General features: G+C 46.5%; 1 non-coding gene across 1 annotated transcript; it reads right to left on the bottom strand.

Moving 5' to 3' along the window:
* Window positions 1-14,449: 14,449 nt before the first annotated feature.
* Window positions 14,450-14,553, bottom strand: LOC112629619. Its single transcript, XR_003120706.1, has one exon. It is a non-coding gene; the product is annotated as a small nucleolar RNA U13 (small nucleolar RNA).
* Between the last annotated feature and the right edge of the window lie 2,031 nt (window positions 14,554-16,584).

Here is a 16,584-nt window from a genome sequence, read left to right as displayed (position 1 = left end):
CTACAGGCGCCCGCCACCATGCTCAGCTAATTTTTTGTATTTTTAGTAGAGATGGGGTTTCACCATGTCAGCCAGGATGGTCTCGATCTCCTGACCTTGTGATCCACCCGCCTCGGCCTCCCAAAGTGCTGGGATTACAGGCGTGAGCCACCATGCCTGGCCGAACTCAGGTATTTGGACATGTACATATTTTGACCCATTGCAGTTGTTATTTTTTCAGACACTCAAATTGTTCCATATTTGGCAAATGAGAGTCTCTTGAACTTGGCTACTGTGTCCTTTTGATGCCACCCCAACAGTCTTTGTTAGGTTCTTTGTTTTCTGGTGTAACAAGATATTCCAGAATCATCTTACGCATTTCTTAGCTCTGGCATGGAATTAGACATTTCTCTTAGGAACTCTTTTAGTAGGAAATGATATTTAGAGATCAAACATTTCCTACTCCCCTATTTAAAATTACAAACCCCTGCAAGTTACACATAGACCTATGTTCCCTGAGATCCCCTTACCTGATCTATTTTATTCCATACGGTTATCACCACCTTCTAACATGAATTTGTTGATTGCTTTTCTCTCAGCATGAGACTATAAGCTTCTAAACAGCAGAGACTTGTTCACTGTCTGATACATCGCACAACAGCAGACACTCAATAAATACTCCTTTAATGAGACGATGACTATATATCACCAAATGACTATTTTTTTTTTTTTGAGACAGAGCCTTGTTCTGTTGCCCAGGCTGGGGTGCAGTGGCATGATCTTGGCTCACTGCAACCTCCACCTCCTGGGTTCAAGTAATTCTCGTGCCTCAGCCTCCCGAGTAGCTGGGATTGCCACCATACCTGGCAAATTTTTGTATTTTTAGTAGAGACGGGGTTTCACCATGTTGGCGAGGCTGGTCTGGAACTCCTGACTTCAAATGATCTGCCTGCCTCGGCTTCCCAAAATGCTAGGATGACAGGCATGAGCCACCGCACCCAGCCCCAAATTACATTTTTGAAGTGTTCATTCTCACTTCTGGTGGAGAATGTATTTGGGAGGGACTGATGTGAAGCAGGGAGGCCACTAAAGAGGCTTTTTCAGTTGTCCAGGGGAAAGACGAGGGTGGCTGAGACTAAGAATGTGTCTGTGGAAATGGAAAGAAAAGTGAGGTAGAGACAAGAGGTATTTAATAGAACTGACTAAACATGGTGATGGGCTGGATGTGTAGGATGAGGGAAAAGTAAGAGTGAAAGATGACTTAAAGAATTTGCCCTGTGCAAATAGATGGATAAAGAAGCTAAAGGGGTGAAGGGGAGGGGAGAGGAGAGGGAGAGATTTTGAGGATAAAGAGAATGAAGAGCTCCAATGTGGAAATGCAAGATTTGAAGTGCCTGTTAGCCAGGTGGAGACATAAAGCAAGAGGAGCATGAATGAGTCTGGGCTCAGGCATGGAGATGTAAAATTGGGTGTCATTAGTATTTAGGTGGTATTTAGAGCTCTGGAGTAGATGAGATCATTTTGACAGCTTTAGACAGCAACTAGATGCTATTTCAGAACCAAGCCCTAAAGTACCCCAACACTAATGGTCAGATAAAAGAGAAGCCTGCCAAGGAGACTGAGAAGAGGAGGCTATAGAGGTAGAGGAAAACCAGGAGAGAATATCATCGTTAAAACCAAGAAGGAAGAATGCCTCGAGAAGGAGGAAATGGTCAACTGTGTCAAATGCTACTGAAGGGTCAAGTTCTACGAGGGCAGAGGTAAACTCATTAGATTTTGCAATATATAAGTTGCTGGCAACCTTTACAAGGGAAGTTTCAGTGGAACAGTAGGGACAGATGAGTGAACAGGAAGAATGAAACCATAGAGAGTAGACTCTAGACTCTTTCTTTTTTTCCTTGTTTTGAGACAGGGTCTCGCTCTATCACCCAGGCTGGAATGCAGTGGCAGAATCATAGCTCATTGAAGCCTTGAACTCCTGGGCTGAAGTGATCCTCCCACCTCAGCCTACAGAGTTACTGGGGGTACAGGTGTGCACCACCTTGCTGGGCTAATTTTTAATTTTTTTGTATGAAGACAGTGTCCAACTATGTTGCCCTGGCTGGCCGCCAACTCCTGGCCTCAAACGATCCGTCTGCCTCAGCCTCCCAAAACATTAGGATTACACGCATGAGCCTCCGCACCTGGCCCTGACTACTATTTCAAGAAGCTTTGTGATGAAGGGGAGAAAAGGAGCAGTAGTTGGAGAGAGATGCAGAGGCGAGGAATGGGTATAGTCAAAATGGGAGATGCTGTGTAATAATGAGATGCCCCTGTGTAGTAGGAGAGCCTACTGACACAGGACTGAGAAGAAACTGAAGACTGTTGGCAACATCCATACAAGAAATAAGAAAGACCTGAACCAGGACAGGAAAAAAACAGCTAATGGAATTTATGAAGCAGGTTGACCTAGAAGTCCTCCATTTCCAGACCAGGAGGCAAATGCCAGGGTACATCATTTCTCGGGATCCAAACCTACCTGCTGAACAGACTATCTTCTCCCCACTGTCACCCCAAATCAACACATAGACGGAAACACCTGAGCCTTTCGAAAAGCATAGAAAGCAGGATGCACACTGGGATCCTGAACAAATGGCCAGCTGCACGTAGGGTGGCCTGATCTAGGTTCAAAGCCGAGAAAGCACACGGAGTTTTCTTGCTCCCCGACTAGATTTAAGTAGGGTTTTAAGGCACTCTTCTCTGGCTACCCAGGGATTAACCATGTGTTTCAGCAAGTGATTTAAAATCATTACTCGTCTCCTTTGGTTGAACCTCAAACGTTTGAAATGTACACAGCTTGGCAGGCTGGACAGTGCAGCTGAGCATCAAGAGGCCATGTCCCAACCATCTGTTGCCCCACTTAATTCCAGCTTTCTGCCCTTCCCGCAGCTTGGGAGCGCTGGGCTTGACAGGCAGATGCAGGACAAAGACAACTGCAGCCTTGGCTTCAAACAGTTGCTCATACAGTGTCTTGGGTGGTGGTGGGAGGGACGGGGAAATCATTGAGTTGATTCTAAGTGCTTTGCCTTGACATATGGAGTTTTTTCCTCCACCTCAGAGATCCGGAGAGTTTTAGAGACAAAGACTAAGGGTGTTATCTTTTGTTTCCCTTCCATCAGGGCGGATCAGTGGATTTCAAACTGTGCTCAGCTACTCTGAGGTCATTCAGCAGTGCCAATGGAAATATTAGAATCTCAATACAATTATATTTAAATATTTTTCTCTTTTTTCTTATTTTATTATTATTCAAATTTTTTTTGTAGAGACAAGGTCTTGCTATGTTGCCCAGGCTGGTCAAGCTATCCTCCTGCCTCAGCCTACCAAAGTGCTGGGATTACAGGTGTGAGCCACCAAACCTGTCCCCTAAACTTTTTTTTTTTTTTTTTTTTTTTTGAGACAGAGTCTCGCTCTGTCGCCCGGGCTGGAGTGCAGTGGCCGGATCTCAGCTCACTGCAAGCTCCGCCTCCCGGGTTTACGCCATTCTCCTGCCTCAGCCTCCCAAGTAACTGGGACTACAGGCGCCCGCCATCTCGCCCGGCTAGTTTTTTGTATTTTTTAGTAGAGATGGGGTTTCACCGTGTTCGCCAGGATGGTCTCGATCTTCTGACCTCGTGATCCACCCGTCTCGGCCTCCCAAAGTGCTGGGATTACAGGCTTGAGCCACCGCGCCCGGCCTATTATTATTATTTTTTTTTGAGACAGGATCTCGCACTGTTGCCCAGGCTGGAGTGCAGTGGCATGATCTTGGCTCATTGCAGCCTTGACCTCCCCTAGGTCCCATCTCAGCCTCCAGAGTAGCTGGGACTATAGGCACATGCCACCATGCTCAGCTAATTTCTTTTGTATTTTTTTTTCCCCTTAAATATGGGCTTTTGCCATGTTATTCAGGCCGGTCTCAAACCCCTGGAGGCTCAAGCGATTCTCCTGCCCTGGCCTCCCAAAGTGTTGAGATTATAGACATGAGCCACCACCTCTGGCCCTATTTAAATATGTCTTAAAACAGCTATTAAAATGTTTAGGGGGCCGGGCGCGGTGGCTCACGCCTGTAATCTTTGGGGGGCCAAGGCGGGTGGATCATGAGGTCAGGAGATCGAGACCATCCTGACTAACATGGTGAAACCCTGTCTCCACTAAAAATACAAAAAATTAGCCGGGCGTGGTGGTGGGCATCTGTAGTCCCAGCTACTCGAGAGGCTGAGGCAAGAGAATGGTGTGAACCCGGGAGGCGGAGCTTGCAGTGAGCCGAGATTGTGCCACTGCACTCCAGCCTGGGCAAAAGAGTGAGACTTCGTCTCAAAAAAAAAAAAAAAAAAAAAAAGTTTAGGGGACAGGTTTGGTGGCTCACACCTGTAATCCCAGCACTTTGGTAGGCTGAGGCAGGAGGATAGCTTGACCAGCCTGGGCAACATAGCAAGACCTTGTCTCTACAAAAAAAATTTGAAAACTTAGCCAAGTATGGTTCCATGTGCCTATAGTCTCAGCTACTTGGGAGGCCAAGGTGGGAGGATCACTTGAGCCCAGGAGTTAAGGGTTTTAACACACTGTGATCGTACCTGTGAATAGCCACTGCACTCTATCCAGCCTGGGTGTCACAGCAAGACTCTGTCTCTAAAAAAGTTTAGTCCATAACAATATAAGTGCATTAAATGCTTACTTTTAGCATGTCAAGACCTTGGTGGTTTAAGTTGCATCACCAGGTAAACTAATTTTTTAACAGGGCAGCCAATTTTATTTTTTATTAATAGATTTTATATTTTAGAAAAATTTTAGGGCAGGTGCGATGGCTCACGCCTGCAATCCCAGCACTTTGGGAGGCCAAGGCAAGTGGATCACGAGGTCAGGAGATCAAGACCATCTTGGCTAACATGGTGAAACCCCGTCTCTACTAAAAATATAAAAAATTAGCCAGGCATGGTGGCATGTGCCTATAATCCCAGCTACTCAGGAGACTGAGGCAGGAGCATTGCTTGAACCCGGGAGGTGGAGGTTACAGTGAGCCTAGATCACGCCACTGCACTCCAGCCTGGGTGACAGAGCGGGACTCCATCTCAAAAAAACAAACAAAACAAAAAACAAAAAGGAAAGAAAAATTTTAGATTTGCAAAAACATTGAGCAAATAATAGAGTTCCCATGTTACCTTCCCCTTTCCAGCAGTCACTTTCTCCTATTAACATCTTAAATTGATAGGGTACATTTGTCACAATTGATAGACCAATGTTGACACATTATTAACTAAAGTCCATAATTTATTCATATTTTTACCTAAAAGCCTTTTTCTGTCCCTGGATCCTGTTTAAGATAATACCTTACATTTTGCTCTCATATCTCCTTAGGCTTCTCTTGGCTGTGACAATTTTTCAGACTTTCCTCGTTTTTGATGACCTTCTGAGTTTTGAAGAGTACTAGCAGAGAATTTTGTAGTATGGCCCTCTAGTGAGATTTATCTGATGGTTTTCTCACAAGTAGACTGGAGTTAAGAGACTTGGGAAGGAAGATCACAGAGATAAAGGTGTCATTTTCATTATATCATTCAAGGGTATGTACTATCAACATGATTTATCAACATGATTTATGAGTGTTGATGTTGACCTTGATCACCTAGCTGAAGCAGTATTTGTTTTTATTCTTTTTTTTTTTTTTTTTTTTTTTGAGATGGAGTGTCACTCTATCACCCAGGCTGGAGTGCAACGGCACAATCTCAGCTCACTGCAATCTCTGCCTCCCTGGTTCAAGCAATTCTCCTGCCTCAGCCTCCCAGGTAGCTGGGATTACAGGCACCTGCCACTCCACCTGGCTAATTTTTGTATTTTCAGTAAAGATGGGGGTTTCACCATGTTGGCGAGGCTGGTCTTGAACTCCTGACCTCTAATGATCTGCCCGCCTCGGTCTCCCAAAGTTCTGGGATTACAGGTGTGAGGCACTGGGCCCAGCCTATTTTTACTCTTTTTTAAATTAAAAATTATGTAAGTATCGATTCACAGCCATTCTACACTTTGGGTTGTAATCCAATATTACTTTATCTTGTTGGTGACATTGTTCCAACTTTGGCCACTGGGGCACAGTTTACTCCTGTGCCTCCCTGACATACCCCCATCTGTGTAGTGTTTTTTTATTTTTTGAGACAGAGTTTCGCTCTTGCTGCCCAGGCTGGAGTGCAATGGTGTGATCTCAGCTCACTGCAACCTCTGCCTCCCAGGTTCAAGCAATTCTTCTGCCTCAGCCTCCCAAGTAGCTGAGATTACAAGCAAGTGCCACCACGCCCGGCTAATTTTGTATTTTTAGTAGAGAAGGGGTTTCTCCATGTTGGTCAGGCTGGTCTCAAACTCCCAACCTCAGGTGATCTGCCCACCTCAGCCTCCCAAAGTGCTGGGATTACAGGTGTGAGCTGCCGTGCTCAGCAGTAATTTTTTTCTAAACTCAATTTTGTGCAGACTTTGGCACAAGCTCCTCCCAGCATCTCTGAGCCCAGCTAGCACTGAGATGGGTGTGTCAAGCGGATGTTGCAGTGCTGTGCCAGCCTGGGCACGTCTGCTTGTGAAGAGCAAAGCAATGAAGAGCCGAGAGCTTCCTGCAGTTGGGTGTACCAGGCTCCATAAACCACCAGAACTATAACAGGGAACACCACCGGCAGAGTGATGAAATTGTCTTGTTTGTTTAATATTTGTCATAAGTTTTAGTTGTTTATTGTCTGATTTTTATGTTTATGATGACGAAAAGCAGTTGTTATATATTTTGATAGTTACTCATTCAACTTTGAAACAAATATTTCTACTGCTTCTCTTTCTAGCTTCTAGATTGGTTTAATTGAACACTATTCTAATCTCAAAAGAGAATCTGAAAAAAAATCCTTTAGCAGGAGTTAAGAGCACAAATCCTGGATTGGGACTGCCTAGATTTAAGTCCTTGACCTCAGACAAAACACTCCTCTGTCCCTCAGTTTTCTCATTTACAAAAGGGGGATGTTAATGATAGACCCACTTCAAAACGTTTGTTAAGTGAATTAATATATGCAAAGTGATTAGGACAGGGCCTGGCATATAGTGAGTGCTACGTAACAGTTTTTTGTGGCGGCTGTTGTTGTGTCTCGCTCTGTCACCCAGGTTGGAGTGCAGTGGTGTGATCATGGTTCACTGTAGTCTCAACTTCCTGGGCTCAAGCAATCCTCCCACCCCAGTCTCCCAAGTAGCTGGAACTACAGACATGCACCAAGATGCCTGGCTATTTTTTAAATTGTTTTTTGTAGAGACGGGGTCTCGCTATGTTGCCCAGGCTGGTCTTGAACTCCTGGGCTCAAGTGATCCTCCTGCCCTAGCCACCCAAAGTGCTGGGATGACAGGCAGGAGCCACAGTGCCCAGCCAGTAATAGTTGTTATCATTATTATTTATAACCATCCATCTGTATGATCAGAATTTTCTCAGAACCGTGTGTACCAAAGCAAAATGCAAAAATAAGTTGGATGAGGAGACTGAAATAAGACTGTGAATTGGTCAGAACTCTGACTTAAAAATGCAACAGAAACTGGCTCTGGATGATTTTAAGCAGAAGAGGGATTTATGTAAAGATGCTGGGCAGCCCACAGGTCTCTAGGAAGGCTAAAGAGCCAGTTTAGGGCATGAATGAGAGCAAAGGGTGTGAGACGGCAGCCAGGAACATGGCCAGAACTGTGGAGCACAAGCTATGCAGACAGTCCTGCTCTGTTCTCAGAACACTGGGCAGCTGTGCCACAACCATGGCTGGGGTCTGAACCATGACCCTGCTGCTGTTGCCCTGGAATCTGGACAAGGCTGCAGTAGCCATGGCCACTTCCACCAGAAAAGGTTCTGTGCCGGGCTCTGGCTTGGTCCAGGCTCCTCGGTCCACGGAACCTGAGTGGCCCAGCCAAGATCACATGACTAAGCCCTGCAGCTAAAGGAGGTTGAGAAGCATCTGGCATTTTCAGCCTCTATGTTGACAGGTAAGCAAAAGGCTCCAGCTTCCATGAAGACTCCTAAGATGGCATCTTCCACAAACCTGGGAAGGGACTCCAAAACCGGGTAGCCAAAAAGTAACAAATGTTACTCATTACCCTGCTTTCAAATTTTGTTCCATCGTATTGGCATCATTGATGGACTTTATTTTTTTATTTTTATGTTTTTGAAACGGAGTTTCGCTCTTTTTGCCCAGGCTGGAGTGCAGTGGCGCGATCTCAGCTGACTGAAACCTCCACCTCCGGGGTTCAAAGGATTGTCCTGCCTCAGCCTCCCAAGTAGCTGGGATTACAGGCGCCCACCACTACACCCAGCTAATTTTACAAAAAACTACAAAGTTTTAGTAGAGAAGGGGTTTCTCCATGTTGGCCAGACTGGTCTCAAACTCCTGACCTCATGATTCACTCGCTTTGGCCTCCCAAAGTGTTGGGATTATAGGCATGAGCCACCGTGCCCTGCCCATTGATGGACTTTATAACAAGCACTGGCCCAGTGCTCTGGTATCCCTTGTATTTTTCCTTTTAAAAAAAAATAGAGATGGGATCTCTTTATGTTGCCCAATCTGGAGTGCAGTGGCATGATCTCAGCTCACTGCAACCTCTGCCTCCTGGGTTCAAGCAATTCTCCTGCCTCAGCCTCCCGAGTAGCTAGGATTACAGGTGTGCGCCACCACACCTGGCTAATTTTTGTATTTTTAGTAGAGACAGGTTTTGCCATGTTGGCCAGGCTGGTCTCGAATTCCTGACCTTAGGTGATCCTCTCTCCTTGACCTCCCAAAGTGCTAGGATTACAAGTGTGAGCCACCGTGCCCGGCCGTATTTTTCCTTTTTTTAAAGACTAGAGATGGAATCTCGCTATGTTGCCCAAGCTGGATTGCAGCAGCTATTCACAGGCATACCACAGCTCACTGCAAACTCAAATTCCTGGGCTCAAGTGCTCCTCCCGCCTTAGCCTCTCAAATAGATGGGACTACAGGCAAACACCACCATGCCTAATTTTGTATTTTTTTTTTTTTAATGGAGTCTTGTCCTATTGCCCAGGCTGGAGTGCAGTGGTACAATCTCAGCTCACTGCAACCTCTGCCTCCCAGGTTCAAATGATTCTCTTGCCTCAGCCTCCCGAGTAGCTGGGATTACAGGCATGTACCACCACACCCAGCTAATTTTTGTATTTTTATTAGAGACGATGCTTCACCATGTTGGCCAGGCTGGTCTCGAACTCCTGACTTCAGGTGATCCTCCTGCCTCGGCCTCCCAAAGTTTTGGAATTACAGGCATGAGCGACTACACCCAGCCTAATTTTGTATTTTTTAAATCAACAGATGCCAAAATGAACACTACTATCATGTGGACTCTTTGAAATGTTGTGCTTTCAAAAGGAAGTCTTCATGTTAGAATGTTGCAAACCCTTCACATCGTCCCAACACTCCTTTCCAAAGTGCAGAAATGGAGGCCCAAGGGGTGAAGTGACTTATGCAAGTCCACACAGTTGGTTTAGTAGCAGGACTGGGTCTCGTGTCGCAGTTCTTAATGTTGCCTCATTGCTGTGCTGCCAGCAGCCAGCTCAGGAACAGGCCCGGCCCTCCAGCCCCACAGCCACCTCCTTCTCAAAGCAGGTCTTGACAGGAACCCAAAGCTGCTCTGGAATAGTGGCCTGTGGCTGCTGCTGCTGCTTTCCTCATCTTTACTTCTGTGTTGTTTTTGTTTTTTTTTTGTTTTGTTTTTTTTTTGAGACGGAGTCTCGCTCGGTCGCCCAGGGTGGAGTGCAGTGGCCGGATCTCAGCTCACTGCTAGCTCCGCCTCCCGGGTTCACGCCATTCTCCTGCCTCAGCCCCCCAAGTAGCTGGGACTACAGGCGCCCACCACCTTGCCCGGCTAGTTTTCTGTATTTTTTTGGTAGAGACGGGGTTTCACCGTGTTAGCCAGGATGGTCTCGATCTCCTGACCTCGTGATCCGCCCGTCTCGGCCTCCCAAAGTGCTGGGATTACAGGCTTGAGCCACCGCGCCCGGCTCCTCATCTTTACTTCTGGGATGAGAAGTCCTGAGTGACTTTCTCTCTGCCTTCTAGCTCCTCCACAGAGACAGGAAGGAAAAAAAAAAAGAGCAAGGCTGACAACAACCCCTGCACTGGGAGTGCTGTCCTCCCTGATGGTAATAGACCTGGGAGGACCTCGCCTAATAGACTCTGACCTCTGCCAGGCTCCACTCAGCCGCTTCTCAGAGTTGCTCACCTCCTCCCTCCCTCACTTTTGACTTGCTCCAGATCCTATGAACCAGAGTTCCTGGTCCTGCCTTCCTGCCCTGGTTCCCAGTCCCATGCTTTGGTCACATCCTGACATGGGCTGTGTGTACCCAGCACCGGAACTGCCTGTCTCCTCGCCTGGTCAGCCAGATCTGGAGCCAGCCACTCCTCAGGAAGCTCCGGAAACAGGGCTCATACCCTATTTTCCCTGGCATCCTCGGCACCCAACAGGGCCTGGTGCTGCAAACCCTCGTTGAGAGGAGGAATGGCCTGTTCTGTGTGACTGCTGCCCATGCCTCATCATGACAAATTAGAACAAAGGAAGGTGGAGGTGCTGAGAGGGCATTTCTACCAAACTATGAGCCACTTCTCTTATATGCTACCTGGGGGGATGTCTGTCTGATGTTGAGACCAGTTATGTAGATCTGAAATTCAAATGCCATAAACAAGATCTGGGCTGTGACCTGCCCAGGCCAGAGCAAGGAAAACTGGTCTTGGGAATCCAGAAAGAACTTCAGGATTAGGCAAAGCCTGCTGAGCTAAACCAAGAACTGAGATATACATTCATTCATTCATCCATTCAATAAATATGTATTGAGGGCCAGGTGCGGTGACTCACACCTGTAATCCCAGCACTTTGGGAGGCCGAGGCGGGCGGATCACAAGGTCAGGAGATCGAGACCATCCTGGCTAACATGGTGAAACCCCGTCTCTCCTAAAACTACAAAAAAATTAGCCAGGCGTGGTGGCGGGTGCCTGTAGTCCCAGCTACTCAGGAGGCTGAGGCAGGAGAATGGTGTGAACCCAGGAGGCGGAGCTTGCAGTGAGCAGAGATTGTGCCACTGCACTCCAGCCTGGGCGACAGAGCAAGACTCTGTCTCAATAAATAAATAAAATAAATAAATATGTATTGAGCACCATGTGTGTCAGGTTCTGAGAGAGGCACCCAGAGATTTAATGGTAAATGAGATATACTCCCTGCCCCCAAGGAGCTTAGAATGAGGAAGACAAAGCAGGGAATTGGTATCTACCATAGATTATGATGTGGGCTAGAATAATAATAGCTAACATTTATGGAGTGTTCACTATATGCCAGACTCTGCACTAAGCCGTTGAGGCTGCATTGTTTCATATAATCCTTACAGAAACCATATTAGTAGATATTATTATTATTCCATCTTACAGATGAGGAAACAGAGGCACAGAGAAGTTAAGTGACTTGCCCAATGTCACACAGCTGGGGCACATAGCATACCAAGAATTTAAATCCAGCCTGGGTGCAGTGGCGCACGCCTGTAATCCCATCACTTTGAGAGGCCAAGGCAGGCAGATTGCTTGAGGCTAGGAGTTCAAGACCAGCCTGGGCAACATGGCGAGACCCTGTCCCTATAAAACAAACAGAAAATTAGGCACGGTGGTGCGCACCTGTAGTCCCAGCTACTTGGGAGGCTGAGGTGGGGGGATCGCTTGAGCCCAGGAGGCAGAGGTGGCAGTGCACCCTGATTATGTCACTGCATTTCTGCCTAGGTGTCAGAGTGAGATCCTGTCTCAAAAATAAACAAATAAGTAAGTAAATCCAGGAAGTTAGACTCTAGGGCCTGTGCTTCCAGAGGACAGCACAGGGTATTATCGTAGCACAGAGAGAGGTACCTGACATGGGAGGGCAAGGAAGGCTTCCTTGAGGAGATCACATGTGAGCGGAGTCCAAAACAATCAGGCAGAATTGGGAGAACAGGGGAGGAAAGGGCATTCCAGACTGAAGGAACAGCATGTACAAAGACTGGCGGCAAGAGGCCATAGTGAGTTAATTACTATTTAGTGAGTACCAACTGTGTGTCAAGGACATCTAGAAGCCTTCAGGGACTGTAATCAGTATCAAATGACTGGCTTGTCTGGGATGAAGAGAAGACTGGGGAGAGAAGCGGCTGGAAGGTACAGGAAGTACCAGTTCACAAAGGTCTTTAAATCCAGGCTAAGGAGTCAAGACTTTATCCACAGGGCAGTGGGGAGATGCTTAAGGATAAGCAGAGAGTTTCCTAATCAAGTTGTACCTCAGTAAACTCACTTTGAACCATACTAGTTAAAGGAATGAAGGCACGCAAGGCTGGAGGGCATGCTAGGTGCCCACTCCGGAGATGATGGTGGCCCAAAGAGGTGATTGGCAGTGGCAGGAGAGATAAGTAGCCTAGTTTGATTATTTCATTGGAGGGGAGCTCACCATCAGACCAGAAGATTCGTGGGGACCAAGATACCAGCCGAGCCTCAGAGGGTCAAGGGTCAGCAATGGCCCAATGCCAGGCAGTTGGCCAAAGTCTGAACAGGTGAGGAGACGGGAGGAGAAAAACCCAGCAGGAGTTGGCGTGGACCCTGCAGCAGGAAAGGACTCCAGCCCTGGGGGGACTGATGAAGAAAGAGAATTTTCCATCGAACAACTGGGGACAGGGGAGACAATGGGAAACCAGAACCAGAAAGGCGAGTCCCTCAGGCTGGCAGCCAGACCGAGGATGCTCAGCTTCGAGAAAGGGATGGAGTTCCTTCTGTGTCCCTCCTCCTCCCTGGTCCTAAACACCCCCTTCCATGGCAGGTGGATTCTGTTTTTGTTTGTTTGTTTGTTTTGTTTTGGTTTGTTTTGTTTTTGAGATGTGGTCTCACTCTGTCACCCAGGCTGGAGTGCAGTGGCACGATCTCAGCTCACTGCAACCTCCACCTCCCAGACTCAAGTGATCCTCCCTCCTCAGCCTCCTGAGAAGCTATGACCACAGGGATGCACCACCATGCCTGGCTATTTTTTGTATTTTTGGTAGAGATGGGGTTTCGCCATGTTGCCCAGGCTGGACAGGTGGATTGTTTAATCAGGTTGGGTGAAGAGGGGGCAATGTGGCGAAAGGGAAAGAGCAGGAGTTTTGAAGTCAGGGTCTGAGTTGAATCTCATCCTTGAGCCACTCACTAGCTCTGTGACTTCAGGTAAGTTACTTAACCTCTCTGAGCCATAGCTCATTCATCTGTAAAATGAGAATAAACAACTACTCCCCAGGGGTTGCTGAATGGGAATAGCACCACTAGCTCCTGCAGTGGAGTTATTGTGAGGATGCAGAGTTAATATTTGAAAGCCTAGGGCCTGGCACCAGGGTGGGAGCTCAGTCAATTCATCAACTATCCTCCTTCATCAGAAACCATCCATGTGCAGGACCTTAGGCTGAGGTTGCCTTTTAACAAATCCAGGGAAATATCACCATTTCATTTAGCAGGCCAGGAATCAGGGTCAGAGAGTTAAGAAACATTTCCAACTTCACATTGCATTGTTTCTCCAAACTGTAGTCTTGCATCTTCTGCACAACTTTTTCAAAATCAACTGTACCTATACTATTTTTTGATTAATATTTTATTTAAATTAGTCCCTTTTTTACATTAATCAATATATTCTTTTATTTAAGAGATGGGGCTAGGTGCGGGTGGCTCATACCTGTCATCCCAGCACTTTGGGAGGCTGAGGTGGGCAGATCACTTGAGGTCAGGAGTTTGAGACCAGCCTGGTCAACATGGAGAAACCCTGTCTCTACCAAAAATACAAAAATTAGCCGGGGATGGTGGTGCATGCCTGCAATCCCAGCTACTTGGGAGGCTGAGGCACAAGAATCACTTGAACCCGGGAGGCAGAGGTTGCAATGAGCCAAGATCATGCCACTGCACTCCTGCCTGGGTGACAGAGCAAAACTCTGTCTCAAAAAAAAAAAAAAAAAAAAAAAAGGCCGGGCTTGGTGGCTCACACCTGTAATCCCAGCACTTTGGGAGGCCGAGGCAGGCGAATCACAAGGTCAAGAGATCGAGACCATTCTGGCCAACATGGTGAAACCCTATCTCTACTAAAAGTACAAAAATTAGCTGGGCATGGTGGTGCTTGCCTGTAATCCCAGCTACTCAGGAGGCTGAGGCAGGAGAATTGCTTGAACCTGGGAGGCGGAGGTTGCAGTGAGCCAAGATTACCACTGCACTCCAGCCTGGTGACACAGCGAAACTCCGTCTCAAAAATAAGTAAATAAATACAAGATGGGGTCTCGCTATGTTGCTGAGGCTGGAGTGCAATGGCTAGTATTCACAGATGTGATCATAGCACACTACAGCCTTTTCAAGAGATCCACCTGCCTCAGGCTCCCGGGTAGCTATGACGACAGGCACATATCTGGTTCCAATGTATGTTTTTCTTTTTTTTTTTTCCCCCACATCAGATGGGTAATGTGCTGACAATATAACAAGGTTTGAGTTAGGCACATCTCACAGATGAAAGTGAAAAGCCAATTGTCACGCTTATGAACTACAAAAGGATACCAATTTACTTTTTTTTTTTTTTTTTTTTTTTGAGACGGAGTCTTGCTCTGTCGCCCAGGCTGGAGTGCAGTGGCTGGATCTCAGCTCACTGCAAGCTCCGCCTCCTGGGTTCACGCCATTCTCCTGCCTCAGCCTCCCGAGTAGCTGGGACTACAGGCGCCCACCACCTCGCCCGGCTAGTTTTTTGTATTTTTTAGTAGAGATGGGGTTTCACCGTGTTAGGCAGGATGGTCTCGATCTCCTGACGTTGTGATCCACCTGTCTCGGCCTCCCAAAGTGCTGGGATTACAGGCTTGAGCCACCGTGCCCGGCCTACTTTTTTTTTTTTTTGAGACAGGGTCTCACTTTGTTACCCAGGCTGGAGTGCAGTGGTGCAATCACAGCTCACTGCAGCCTAGACCTCCCAGGCTCAAAGTGAGCCTCCTGCCTCAGTTTCCTGAGTAGCTGGGACTAGAGGAGTATGCCACCATGCCTGGCTAATTTTTTTTTTATTTTTTGTAGAGACAGGATCTCACTATGTTGCCCAGGCTGGTCTCAAACTCCTGGGCTAAAGTGATCTTCCCACCTTGGCCTCCCAAACTGCTGGGATTACAGGCGTGAGCCACCGTGCCTGGCCTCAATTTACTTTTTAAAATGGCTTTGTGGGGATGTAATTTGCATACCATCCAACTCACCCATATAAAGCTTATGATTCAGTGGGTTTTTTTTTTCAGTATATTCACAGAATTGTGCAACATTACCACAATCAATTTTAGAACATTTTCATAATTAAGTTACTTTTAAAGGAAACTTTGCATCATTCTCATAAGTGGAAAACCTGAATTATTTGCCACAAATGGAAGGCAAAACAAAAATAAAGTAAAGAGAGCTGGGCAATGTTATTAAATGCTATCTAGCTAGTGCTGCCTGTGAAGTATCTGAGCTTGAGACTTCTCTTTTTGCCAAAAAGGGAGGATGGGAAGTATTGAAGAGTTGTTGAAGACACACCAGCACTAAACTGAGACTCTCTCTTTAACATAATCAGAAAAACAAAAAGAAAACTGAAAAGAAAAATTACTTTTTCAATATATAATTTAATGCCACATCTCTGAGCCACCCAAAATCATCTTAAGTCTACGTCCCCACGTGCCTCCTCCAGGTAATTTAAGTGACTTGCCCAGTGTCACACGGCTAGGTAGTGGCAGACTAAGCCTAGAATTCAGGCTTCTTAACTGCTAATGCTATGTCCTTTCCACTACGTCATAGTCCTCTTTGCAATCATTATTTTAAATTAGGTCAAGTGCCTGATGTGTGTGCTAGGCAGCCCTGTTACAGATTTATAAAGCACAAATTTTACAGCTAGAAGGCACACCAGAAACAATCTAATCTAACTCATTTCATTTTACAGATGAGAAAACCAACAAGTTTGTTCACTTAAGCATGTTTAGAATTGCCTGTCAGTCAATCGGCTAGAACATACAACCAACGATATAGCTATAAACAGCCCAGAATTACAATGACCTTTCTCTGGTCTCAGCCTTAAACCAAACTTCGGATATCTCAGCCCTGTCACCAGGTCCTGGTTCAGCTTCAGTCTTGCTCTTTAATTTGGTCCGTTCTCACTTCTACATGAGTAGTTTCCCCTTGACCTAAACTGCCTAGGTGGCTTTAAGGATCACAGAGGTGAGGGGAATTCACTGGTGGATAGAAGGAGTGTGTTATATGAGAAAGAAATGAGAGCTTCTCACGAACTGTGGAGGGTTTAAGATTTTATCCTACTTGCAAGCTAATAAGTGAGCCTGTCGCAGTTTCATGGATGCTGGCAGAAGACAGAAGACTTCTAGGTGTGTCTGAAACAAAAGGTCTTATTTGCTCATAGAAATAGCAATAGCAAAAATATTGACATTTTCTTGTGCTTGTTTCCTGAGTCCCAGTTCCCAAAGGCAATGCAAAGGGGGCCAGGTGACATCTGTACACACAGCAAAGCATATCACAAGAGAGCCTAGCTTTAAGCTTGGGGAAGCAGAATCTCTCTCTCTCTTTTTTTTTT

Source organism: Theropithecus gelada, chromosome 7b (genome assembly GCF_003255815.1).
Source record: "Theropithecus gelada isolate Dixy chromosome 7b, Tgel_1.0, whole genome shotgun sequence".
Lineage (NCBI taxonomy): Eukaryota > Metazoa > Chordata > Mammalia > Primates > Cercopithecidae > Theropithecus > Theropithecus gelada.
Note: the sequence above shows the minus strand (reverse complement) of the source record. Positions and strands in the feature narration are given on the sequence as shown.